This window comes from Dipodomys spectabilis, unplaced genomic scaffold (genome assembly GCF_019054845.1).
Source record: "Dipodomys spectabilis isolate Male_0828 unplaced genomic scaffold, ASM1905484v1 ptg000003l, whole genome shotgun sequence".
NCBI classification, from domain to species: domain Eukaryota; kingdom Metazoa; phylum Chordata; class Mammalia; order Rodentia; family Heteromyidae; genus Dipodomys; species Dipodomys spectabilis.
This window is the reverse complement of record NW_024870680.1, coordinates 9414484-9427275: the sequence shown is the minus strand read 5'-3', so window position 1 is coordinate 9427275 and position 12792 is coordinate 9414484.

The following is a 12792-nucleotide window of genomic DNA, read 5'->3' as shown; positions in this document are numbered from 1 at the left end:
ACTGGATGATATGTAAGTTTATATAAATGTATTAATTGAAATATGGTAGATTCAAGGGGAAATTCAAATAGTGTAATTCTTTAGAAAGCCAAAGTCAAAGTTCAACATAATAAACACTAGGAAATGGGTACTTGAAAGGGTTGATGTCAAGGGGGAAAGGGTAGACAAATGAAGAGTAGTTGGTGGGAGAATACAGTTGATAAATTAATGTATATCCTACAAAATTAAGAAAAGTAGGAGAAGGGGTAGAGAGGGATGGGTGAGGGGGTTAAGGAGGCATGGATGAATGGAAAGCATTGATATGTATGTATTCATTAACTGCTTTGTTAAGTGACAACTCCTTTGTACAACTATTTGAAGATAATAAAACAATAACATTTAAAAGAGAAAAAGAAAGGTTACAGTTTGATGCTATCTCAGGAAAAATTTTAAAAAAACTAGCAAGACCTCATCTCAATCTATTACCTGGGTATGATGATACAAATCTGTAATTTCAGATATTTGAGAGGTATAGGCAATAGAAATGAGGTCTAAGGTCATTCTGAACAATTATTTGAGACCATCTCTGAAAAAAGGCATTGAAATAAAAAGCTTTATGAGTATGGCCCAAGTGATACAGTGCTTGTCTAACCAGTATGATGCCCTGATTTCAAAGCTCCCACAAATTACTCTTGAACTTGTTGTTGTTGGTAATGGTGGTTGTGGGACTTGAACTCTGGGCCTGGGTGCTGTTCCTCAGCTCTTTAGCTCAAAGCTCTACCACTTGAGCCACAGTGCCATTTCCAGTTGTCTGGTGGTTTATTGCAAGTAAGAGTCTTACGGACTTTCCTGCCTGAGGGGGCTTTGAGCCCTGATCCTCATCACAGTCTCCTTAGTGGCTAGGATTACAGGCGTGAGCCATTACTTTTAAACAGTTGATGCAGATGAGGCCACTTGAATAAAATGTCTTAGGCATACTTATGATTGTGCCATTTTTAGTAAACAATATTCAAAGCTAAAATCATTAGATACTAGTACCATCCAGATACTATCAACCATTTCATTTATGGTTTCCTGTTTAATCCTTAAAATAATCATGTCTATGTTTTGGATGAGAAAATAAACTTATAGGTCAAATAATTTGCCAAAGTGTTTATTCATAGGTGAAAGTTTTAAAGAGCTGTGCTAAGATGAAACTTTGTAGTTTGATGAAATTACATTTATCATTTTTGGTTCCTGCTGCTTTTGAGATCATCACCAAACATTACAGGCTTGACAAATATCAACAAGTTTTTGTCCAGATTTGTACTTCTAGAAGTTTTAAAGTTTCAGGTGTTATATTTAACTTTTAAATCCATTTCAAATTCTTTCTCCTATACAGGATTCAATGAAGGTCTAATTTCATCATTCTTAATGTGATTAATCCATTTTTCCCAGCACAACTTAATAAAAGATTCCTCCCCTGTTGTATGGGTTGACATATTTGTCAGAGATCTGTTGGCAACAAATGTATAGATTTATTTTTGGCCTATTTGAGTCCAGTCATCAATATATTCTATTTCTATACCAGCCATGCTATTTTAATTAATGTAGATTTTTAGGATGTTTTGAAGTCAGGTAGTGTGTCTATCTCTGGATTTTTTTCTTGACAAAGATTGTGTTAGATATTCAGGACCTTCTATGATTTCATTTGAGACTGAAGATCATGAGGACTTTTTGTGTTTGTTTGTTTTTTTTTTCTGTGAAAAAGTATGTCTTTGTAATTTTTACAGGATTTTCCTTGAATCTGTGGGTTGCTTTGGGTAGCATGAATATTTCACCTAATTAATTTTATTAACAAATGAATTAAATTAAATGTATATATTAATTACTTTTAATTATTCCAAACCATAATTATTAGTTATCTATTAGCTACTTTTTCATTTCTTTTTGCTTTCATTAATTTAAATTTTATTCATTTTTATTGTTATTACAAAGGCAATGCACAGAAAGGTTATAGTTATAGAAGGTATATAAGTTCTGTAGAGTTATAAAATGTTATATAAGTCAGATAAAGAGTACAAGTTGAACAATGTCACCCCTTCCCTGCCTCTTTCACAGTTTTCTTTCTGTCCTCACCCACAAGTTGTATAGCTCATTTCAACATAATGTCTAGTGAGTATCATTGCTGCATTTGTTCACCCTTTGTCCCTCCATTTCCGTACCCCATTTTATCCTCCCAAAGACAGGTGAATGAACAAACAAGACAAAGGAAAAGAAAATAAAAACCATAACAAAGAATAAAACCTTATTTCCATTTCCTAGAGCTCATTTTCATAAATATTTTTTTATATGATCACATGCACATAGGTATTGCACCTTTGTGTTCCAGCCATTACTTTCATTCATCAACTTTCTTTTTCAGAGGAGATATCTTTATATCCTTGGTTATAGTTATATTTATACTCTTACGATGGGCTTTGTTTCTTGTCTCTTTTTGCGTTTATTGCTAATATATAGAAAAACAATTGGTTTTACATGTAAAATTTGTGCAATTTTACTCAACTCATTTATTAACTCTAATAGTTTTGACTGGTACCTTTAACGACTTACTATATTTTAAAAATGATGTTATTTACAAAAGATACAATATTACTTCTTCTTGTGCAATTAGATGCCTTTTAATTCTTTTTTTTCTAGTTTCTTTCTCTAAGACTTTATTTTACCACTGGTTTTATAAATTGCCTTGTTAAAAGGCAATTCTTTTGTAGAAATACTGAAAGATAATTTTAAAAATATAAGTGAAATGAACACCCTTGCAATGTTCTATCTAAAAGTGAACATTCTCCAAGTTTCACCACTGAAGTTAGCTGTGGCTTATATCATGTTGAACTGAAGTTATTTACCTAATTCATATACTTAACTTGTTATGAGTTATTATACTCATAGTTTGTTGATTGTGAAAGTTCATTTTATGTATTTATTTAGATAGACCCATAATCCTTTTTTTGTTAGTGGTAGTTTTTTTGTGCGTATGTGCTTTTTAAATATATATTTTATTGTTTTTGTAAAGGTTATATACAGAGGGGTTACAGTTACATGAGTCAGATAGTGAGTACATGACTATTTAAACCATGTCTCTCCTTCCCTCTCTCGCTACCATTGTCCCTAGCAACCACAGCAACAAAATATATAGTTCATTTTCCTCATGTGTCTAGTGAGTACTACTGTTGTATTTGTTCACCCTTTGTTCCACCTTTTCTGTGTCTCCTCCCTTTTACCCTCCCAATAACAAATAAACTAACTAAAGACAACAGCAAATGGAAGACAGCAAAAACAGCAGCAGCAACAACAACAAAATCACCTGTTTCTTTTTTCTTGGGGTTTATTTCATAAATATTATTTTATATGATTATATGAATATAGCAATTGATTCTTTGTTATATGTCCCTATGTATAGCCCCTTTTGGTCTCACTGTTCCAATGTCTATAGAACTGTATAATATCTCATGTTCCAGTGTTTTATTTGTTTGTGTTTTAACCGTTCAGTGTGTTTACTTGTAGAGTTTTTTTTTTTTTTTTTTTTGGCCAGTCCTGGGCCTTGAATCAGGGGCCTGGGCACTGTCTCTGAGTTCCTTTTGATCAAGGCTATCACTCTATCATTTGAACCACAGCACCAATTCTGGCTTTTTCTGTTTATGTGATATGGAGGAATTGAACCCAGGGCTTCATGCCTGTGAGGCAAGTACTCTACCACTAAGCCATATTCCCAGACCTACTTGTAGATTTATAGGCATATTTTAGTTACCACAAATGAGGGAAAGTATGCAGTTTATGTTTTTTTGGCTCTGGCTTAATTCACTTACTATAATTTTTTCCAAGTCTTTCCATTCTCATGCAAATGGTACAATATCATTCTTTCCAATGGATGAGTAGGATTCCATTGTATATATAACCATATTTTCTTGATCCATTCATCCACTGTGGGGCATCTGTGTTGGTTCTATCTCTTGGCTATGGTAAGCAATGCTGCAATGAACATGGCTGTGCTGGTGAATTTAGTGTGGCCTGGTTTGTGTTCTATTGAATAAATGCCCAGAAGTGGGATTGCTGGGCCATAAGGGAGCTCTCTTTGTTTATTCTTTTGAGGAACCTCTATATTCTTTTCAAGAGTGGTTGAACAAGTTTATACTCCACCAACAGTGCAATAGCATTCCCTTCAGGCCACATCCCTGCCAGAATCTGTTATTGTTAGTTTTCTTGATAATGGCCATTTTAACAGGTGTGAGGTGGAATCTTAATGTTGTTTTGATTTACATTTCTTTTATGCCCAGAGATGTTGAACATATAAGGCCAGATACCATGAAAATATTACAGGAAGGTATAAAGGAAACATTAAAGCTCCTAGGCACAGATTGAAACTTCCTAAATAAAAATCCAGAGTCACAAGAAATCAGACCGAATAGTGGCATTGCATCAAACTGAAGAGTTTCTTTCTTGCTTGCTATTGTTTCGAAAGTATTTATAATGTACCATGTGATTTTTTTGTCTTTGTTTCTTCTTCGCCCACGGTATAACCCCTGTTTTCACTGTATTTGATGTCGGTGCCCTGCATCTTGCATTTATATTTCTCTAATTTGAGGAGGGGAAGGGAAAAAAACAAAATGCTTAAATAGGGATACAGGATGACCCATTTTAACAACGAGATATACAAAACACTATGTTGAACAATGAACTTTACAATTTAGGCAGGGGGAGGGAGGATTGTAGTTGTGGAGGTGGGAGGGAAGGGATGGTAGGGGAAAAACAAAGGAGGAGATAACAATGCTTGATAGGAAATGTACTCATTACATTGTTCATATAAATGTAACCCTTCTGTACAGTATTTGTACAATAAAAAATATTAAGAAAGAGTTTCTGCTAACAAGATAAGTAGAAATCCGACACAATGGGAGATTTTTTTTTTTTTACCAGCTATGTATCAGACAGTCAGGCCTTCATATCTAAAATATATTTTGAGTTCAAAAAAGATAAACCCCTCAAAATTAATGCTCAAACACTCAGCAACTCTGTTAATAAACAGGCTAATGACTTAGACTTCTCAGAGGAAGAAGTAAGAATGTCCAATAGACACATGGAGTAATGTTCAATATTTCTGGACATAAAAGAAATGTAAATCAAAAACAGCATTGAATGTCCCATGTTTGTTATCCTTCAAGTTTTTAAATGTAGTGAATGACACATCTGTAACCTAGTTTGCATGCTAGATAAATCCCCCTTGACTTATGTTGTTTGGGTTTTTTTTAACTGTATTTTTTTGTCTTTTCTTTTTTTTGGTACTGGGGATCGAACCCAGGAGGTTGCACTTGCTAGGCAAGTGCTTTGCCACTGAGCTACATCCCAGCCCCCCCTTGACTTATGATAGTTTATAAGAATTCCTTGCTATATTTAAAATTTTTGTTGCATCAGTTTTAATATATTCTCTGTCATTTATGATCTTGAGTTTTTTGTCTTTTTTCTGAATTTACTTAAAACATGGTCAATTTGGTGTATCTTTAAAAAAACAAACCATAGGCTTTTTTTTTTTTTTTTACTATTTTTTCTATTGCTTTTCCATTCTCCATTTTATTTTTTTCTTCTTTGACCATTATTATTTCCTTTCTTATGCTTACTTTGAACTAAGTTTAGAATTTTTCTTATAAATTTAAAGTAATTCTATATATTTAAATTTTTATTACTATATAGGAGTTGTTGTTAATCTCATTGTTTTTGCTGCATCTCAGAAGTTTTAATCCACTTGCATTTCTAGTTTAATTTTTTAAAGACATTGTCTAATTTTCATTTTGAATACTGGCCCCGTTGTTCTTCAAATGTTTATGCTTTAGCTTCTACACATTTGTTAATTTTTCTATTTTCCTTTTGTTATTGATTTCTAATTTTATTCCATTTTAGCCAGAACATGTTTGGTATGATTTTAATCTTTATTTTGTTAAGAGTTGTTTAGTGAACTAGTCTGAAATCTTCCCTGAAAATATTCTATGTATGCTTGGAGAAAATTTACAGTATGTTTCTTACTGGGTGAAACAGTTTATGTATATTTGGTTTTCAGTTTATTTGTTGGTCTACAGTGTTGTTCATGTCTGCTGCTTGCTTATTGATTTACTTTCCAATGATCTTTTAGTAGTACAGTATTAAAGTCTCCTACTATTTTTACATCATTGCCTTCTTTTCTCATCAAATCTGTCAATATTGGCTGTATTTATGTAGATCCTATTTATACATACATAAACACACACATAAATAGAGTTATTTTGTCCACCCATATGTTCTTTTTTTTTGGGGGGGGGTCCGGTCGTGGGGCCTGAACTCTGGGCCTGGGCGCTGTCCCTCAGCTCTTCAGCTCAAGGCTAGTGCTCTACCACTTGAGTCACAGAGCCACTTCCGGCTTTTTTCTTTTTGCTTATGTGGTGCTGGGAATCGAACCCAGGGCCTCAGGCATGCAAGACAAGCGCTCTACCACTGAGCCACCTTCCCAGCCCCCCCCCATATGTTCTTGTAACTCATCAGCTTCTTTAAAATAGTTTTTATAAGACTTGTAGAGTATTTTGTAGTCATTCCTCTTTAATAGTTTATATTAATTACAATATCTGAGATTTCATTGTGATATCTTCATAATGTATAATATGCTTTGACCACCATCATTCCCTAGGATCTGTTACTGGAAATTTATTTTGTCCCCTTGGTAGTATCTTTTCCTCTGATTCTTGAAGGTTCTTATAGGCTTCTGTTCATGACTGCATATTTGAAGAAGCAGTTAACTTTCTAGCCTAGCTTTCAGATACTATTAGGTGAAATGTTCTGCATATATTTTTAGGATGGTTAAATCCATTAGATAATCCCTATTGCACCCATGCCCTCTGTTTTCTTTTTAAGTTTCTCTACAATGAGGTCTTAATTAGTAGTGTGATATTATGAAGTGTTCACTAGTCAATAGAGACAGAGACTGTGAAATAGCTAACAGTCAGGGATGTATACAGGGCTTTGAGTTTCATGTTGCTGGCAGGCATAACTCATTGTTAAGTTAGTATGCTGGTTCTGGAGAGCCAATGCCCTCTTCTTTCATAGTGTCTACCACATTATGTGATTCTGAATATTTCCTCAGTGCTCTGAGTGTGAGGCAACAAACCAACTCTTCTCAGATATTGTGTGAAAGGCTGGGGAAGAGATACTCAGCTCACTCAGTATTTCCCATTGGACATTTCACAAGGTAAGGGGATTTGTTTTGGAGCTGAGTAAGTCAGATATTCATTTCACTCTCATTTTCCCATCGGACAACTCATAAGTTGTAGGGATTTGTTTTGGTGCTCTGTTGTGTCAATGAAAAAGCTTACCCAGGTAAGGAGCAAGTGTTCTTTCTACCTCCACTTGAAAAAAAAGAAATGTGTCTTTTTAAAATCTTTTCTTGTTCCCATCTCTATTGGATTGTTCTAAACTTTTTACTTGGGCTTCAGAGCTGTGGCAAAAAATTTGCATTTGAGTTTTTGTTATAAGGATACATATGTACATATGTATCAATTAATTAATTATATACTTTAATTAATACACATATATAATCAATTATACTTTATATATTATATACATTTATTAACATGTGTAATTAGTTATGCATATAATATAATGCATGTATATAATAATTTATTTATATATCATTATAACAGATAGATAGATAGATAGATGGATAGATAGACAGACAGATATTTTTCATTGGTCATGGGGCTTGAACTCAGAGCCTAGGCACTGTCCTTAAGTTTTTAACTCAAGGCTAGTACTCTACCACTTTGAGCCACAGCACCACTTCTGGTTTTCTGGTGATTAGTGGGAGATAAGGGTCTCATGGACTTCCCTGCCAAGGCTGGTTTGAGCAGTGATCCTCAGATATCAGCGTTCTGAGTACCTAGGATTATAGGAGTGAGCCACCAGCACCAGGCTATAATGTATTTTTATTGAAAGGACAGGATGAGTCTTTTTTTATTCTGTTGTCTTACTTGCTATTTTTTCCACTTTGAGCTGCCTCTTATTACTGGGCTCATATGTTAAACACACAGTACAAAAACTGTTCACACCTGAATCATACACTATCATAAAGATTAGAGTATTTGATCTATACAAAATCAGTCCAATCCTAATAAGAACAGAGTAAAAGATAATCTTGATATTCTGTTAATTAATAAAATACTATAACATTTTTTTACTGAATTATCCTTTGCTTGTTGGTTCCAATGGTCTTTATTTAGTATTTAGTTAGAGTCTCAGGTAAATGTCAGTCTGCTTCCAGGAGTCTATGTGTACAATTTTGTTCCAAATGTTTAGCCTGGTGATGATGAAGAAAGAATGTTCAAATTAATTGGCCTGTGCCACCCAGAATACAATCATTTAAATGAAAAAGTTTAATTTGCATTTTCTAGAATTAATGTATATCTAGAAATAGCTTACTATTTAATAATAATGGCAATCTTACTTCAGTAAACACTATAAAATCTAGTAGGTAGAACTACTTGGATGTATTACCTTCTTACTTAAGTCCCTTTTTCTATTCCTCAGACTAGTCATAATTAGTATGTCCATGAAACTCTTAGACATACAAAAATGTGTATAGTGGAAATATGTTCTACTGAAATAAAAAGTTAAAGTCAAAATATTTTGAGTCTATTTTCTACTTGTTGATTATTTTGTAAAATTCTTAAATGCTTTTGATCAGTCTCTTTTTCCTTCTTTTTTGTTTACTTTGTTTCAGCACTGGAGCTTGAACCCAATGCTTTCTACCACTAAGCAATATTCCCAACCTTGGGCCAGTTTCTTTACTACTGACATAGTAATAAAAGTAAGAGATAATTTATAGATTTTGTGAAAATTAAGAGTGAGATACTACCACTGAAAGAACAAACAATATTTAAAGATCCTTAACCAAATTAATGCAAAGGCAGAGAAAAGTAGATTAATAAAATTAAGCATAAAAAATGAAATCACTACAGACACCATTGAAATTCAGAAGATCACTAAGAATATTTCAAACCAGAATTAAAGTGGGGAAATGTGGGAGAAAAAGGTCCATTTCCAGACAAGAATGAACCTTAGTTACAAGTAAAATATTTCTGCCCTGATCATTGTACAGACTTCTGCTGACTTCTGGCAGATATGGACCAAAAAGCTTACGAGATAAGGGAGTGACAGATACAATAATGTGACAGAATGTGCCATGGAGATGTTAAGCCAGAGTAATCAGATGAGAAGGGCACCTTCAGTTGACTGCCTGTCTGTTGCGCTTCTGCCTGTCTCTCATGAATGGTAACTGTTGAGCCTGACCATATTTCTTAGGTTTAAGAACCCTTTCCTATATTAAAGGAATAAGAAGCTGAGTTCCATTTATGCATTCTTCACTTGAAAGGATAGTAGGGGAAAAACAAAGAGGAGGTAACCATGCTCGATAAGAAATGTACTCATTACCTTATTCATGTAACTGTAACCCCTCTGCAGAGCATCTTCTCAATAAAATAAAAAAAAGAGTAACCAAAAATCCTTTAGTTCTTCTTGTGCACTTAATATAAAACTACTACAATAAAATTACTACCATATGATGAAAGCACACTTGTACTACGCTCCATTATGTTCCGTGTCCTGCTGAGGGTCCCAATGCTACCTCAAGCCCAACATTCTGCCTCATCTTCTTGTCCCTCTCTGAATGTTCACAGGGCTCACTTTTTCTTGCTATGAGGGCCTTGTTCAAATGACACCTTAAAAATGCCTTCCCTCATTGCTACATCGATATAGCTTTATGTTGCTTTGATTTGATTTATGAACGTTTTCCTTCTCTGACTTTTTTCACTCACGTATGCATGTATTTAACAAATCTGTGTGTTATTTCTAATCTGTGTCTTGTTTTAATAAAAGTCTTGAGAATAAAGTGATATAAATCACAGACAGAACAATTTTGATGCATTTAACTCCTGGATATATGTTATCCATACTCACCCAACTCCTCTAAAACACAAAATTCTTAGCTTTAGCTATTAGAAGAGTTTCCCCATTTACAAATGATTTAAATAGGAACTTTTCTGGATTTAGTCTGGAATAATGATTGCACGAAAAGTACAATGCAGTTGATACAAACAAAACCACCTGGCATGAGAGACTACAAATTGGCATTATTTCTGAATCTGGGGCCCAGACTGGCACTGTGAGCAGAGATATTCTTGTAAGTCCCCATCAGGGGAGAATTATGTTTGGCTGCATTTTGCTATCAAAGCTGAATATAAGTGAGGATTCCAGAAACCTGTTCAGATGCTCTCTGAGAAGGCCTGGTATACTTACAGATGTGAGAGTAATACTTGTTATAAATGTTCATCAGACAACATCAGATTTATAAATGTAGTGTTCAGTAAGGTTACCTTCTGGCCACATCCCAAGTATCTGTTGTTATTAGAGTTCTTGATTATAGCCATTTTAACTGGGGTGAGGTGGAATCTCAATGTTGTTTTGATTTGCATTTCTTTTATGGCTGGAGAGGTTGAGCATTTCTTCATGTGTGTATTGGCCATTCTTATATCCTATTCAGAGAAGTTTCTCTTTAAGTCTTTAGCCCACTTATTTATTGGGCAGTTGTTTCTTTAAGGATTTGTTGTTGGGGGATTTAATTTTTTTTAGTTCCAAGTATATTTTAGATATGAGACCCTCATCTGTTGTATGGGTTAGTGAGGAACATTGTTGGTAGGAGTGTAAACTTGTTTAACCACTTTGGAAAGCAGTATGGAGGTTCCTCAAAAGACTCCACATAGAGCTTCCCTATTACCTAGCAATCCCACTTTTGGGCATTTACCCAAATGTTCACAAACAAGACCATACTAAAGCTACCAGCACAACTATGTTTATTGCAGCATTGTTTACCATAGCTAAGATATGGAACCAACCCAGATGCCCCTCAGTAGATGAATGGATCAAGACAATGTGATATATGTGTGTGTATATATATGTATATATATATATATATATATATATATATATATATATGTATATATAATGGCCTCCATCAGAAAGAATGACATTGCTCCATTTGTTAGGAAATGGAAAGACTTGGAAAAATTATATTAAGTGAAGTAAGCCAGGCCAAAAAAAACATAGGTCCCATGGCTTCCCTTATTTGCAATAACTAGAGTAGAAAAGGTCAAAAACTATGTACATATGACCAGATAAAATGAAGTTAAGCGAAATGAACCCCAAGATAGGGACACCAGTGATTTATTTCTTTCTTGCTATTGTTTCTAATGTATTTATATCATGTGATTTTTTTTGTTTCTTTGTTCCTCCCCGACGGGATAACCCCTGTTTTCACTGTATTTGGTGTCGGTATAATTTGGGGAGGGGATAAAACAAAATGTTTAAATAGGGATACAGGTTGACCCATTGTAACCATGAGATGTAGAAGACACCATGTTGAAAAACGAACTTTACAATTTAGTCATTTAGTAAGTGACTACCAGAGTCATTTACTGAAGAACACAATAGTAGAAAGGTGAGTCTGGACAGAAAAATGATAAGTTCTGTTTCAGAATTAGTCTAAGTCTTCCCCAATGAGATGAGCTAAATATCTCATTTCTTCTGCAGTTATGAACTATTTCATTGAAGATACAGTTCATTTGGGTCTTCAATAAATCTTCTCTTGTGCCTAAATTTAGATAATAAGTTCATGAGTATTTGCTAATTTCCTTATTTGTGGAATTCCTTCCTTCCTTCTTTCCTTCCTTCCTTTCTTCCTTCCTTCTTTCTGTCCTTCCTTCCTTTTTTCTTTCTTTCCATTTCTTTTTTTTAATTTCTTTCTTTTCTTCCATCTTTCCTTCTTTCTTTTTCCTTTTTTCCACTTTTCTTCTTGTCTTCCTTCTTTCTTCTTTCTTTTTCTCCTTCCTTCCTGTCTCTCTCTTTTCTTTCTTCCTTCCTTCCTTCTTTATTTTCTCACTTCTCTTTTTCTTTCCTTCCTTTCTTCCTTCCTTCCTTTCTTTCTTTCTTCCTTCCTTTCTTCCTTCCTTCTCTCCCTCTTCCCTTCTTTCTTTCTTCCTTTCTTTGCTCCTTTCTTCCTTTCTTTTTCCTTCCTTCTTTGTTTCTTTTCTTTTTTCTTTTCGTCTTGACTTGCCTTTGTGCTAGTACTAGGATATAATTTAAGTGCTGGCACCCAACTTTAAAACTAGATCTGTTTCAATAGATTTGTATAAAAATTGCCATTGCCCATGGAATTGACACTGTGAAGATGCTACTCTAGCTATTAATGGGTTGCGTTCTCTGAATGTATTGTCTTTACCTTATACATATAATGGTTTAATTCTATTTATCTGTCAGGTTGTCCTGTGTTAATTAGATGGGAAACTTTCTCATGTTTCTGCATAGCAAGGACATATAACATTGCTTTATAGTAAGCCAGTGTTACATGTGAACAATGAGAAACAAGAAAATTAACTTGCTTAAAATATATCCCTGGATAGAGTCATAGTTGAACTTGTCTGTAGTTAGTCATAGGGCTAAATACATCTTCATCAAAAAGTACCATCTTGGGCTGGGAAGGTGGCTCAGTGGTAGAGCGCTTGCCTTGCATGCTCGAGGCCCTGGGTTCGATTCCTCAGCACCACATAAGCAAAAAGAAAAAAGCCGGAAGTGGCGCTGTGGCTCAAGTGGTAGAGCGCTAGCCTTGAGCTGAAGGGCTGAGGGACAGCACCCAGGCCCAGAGTTTAGGCCCCATGACCGGACCCAAAAAAAAAAAAAAGAAAAAAAAAAGTACCATCTTCTAAGATA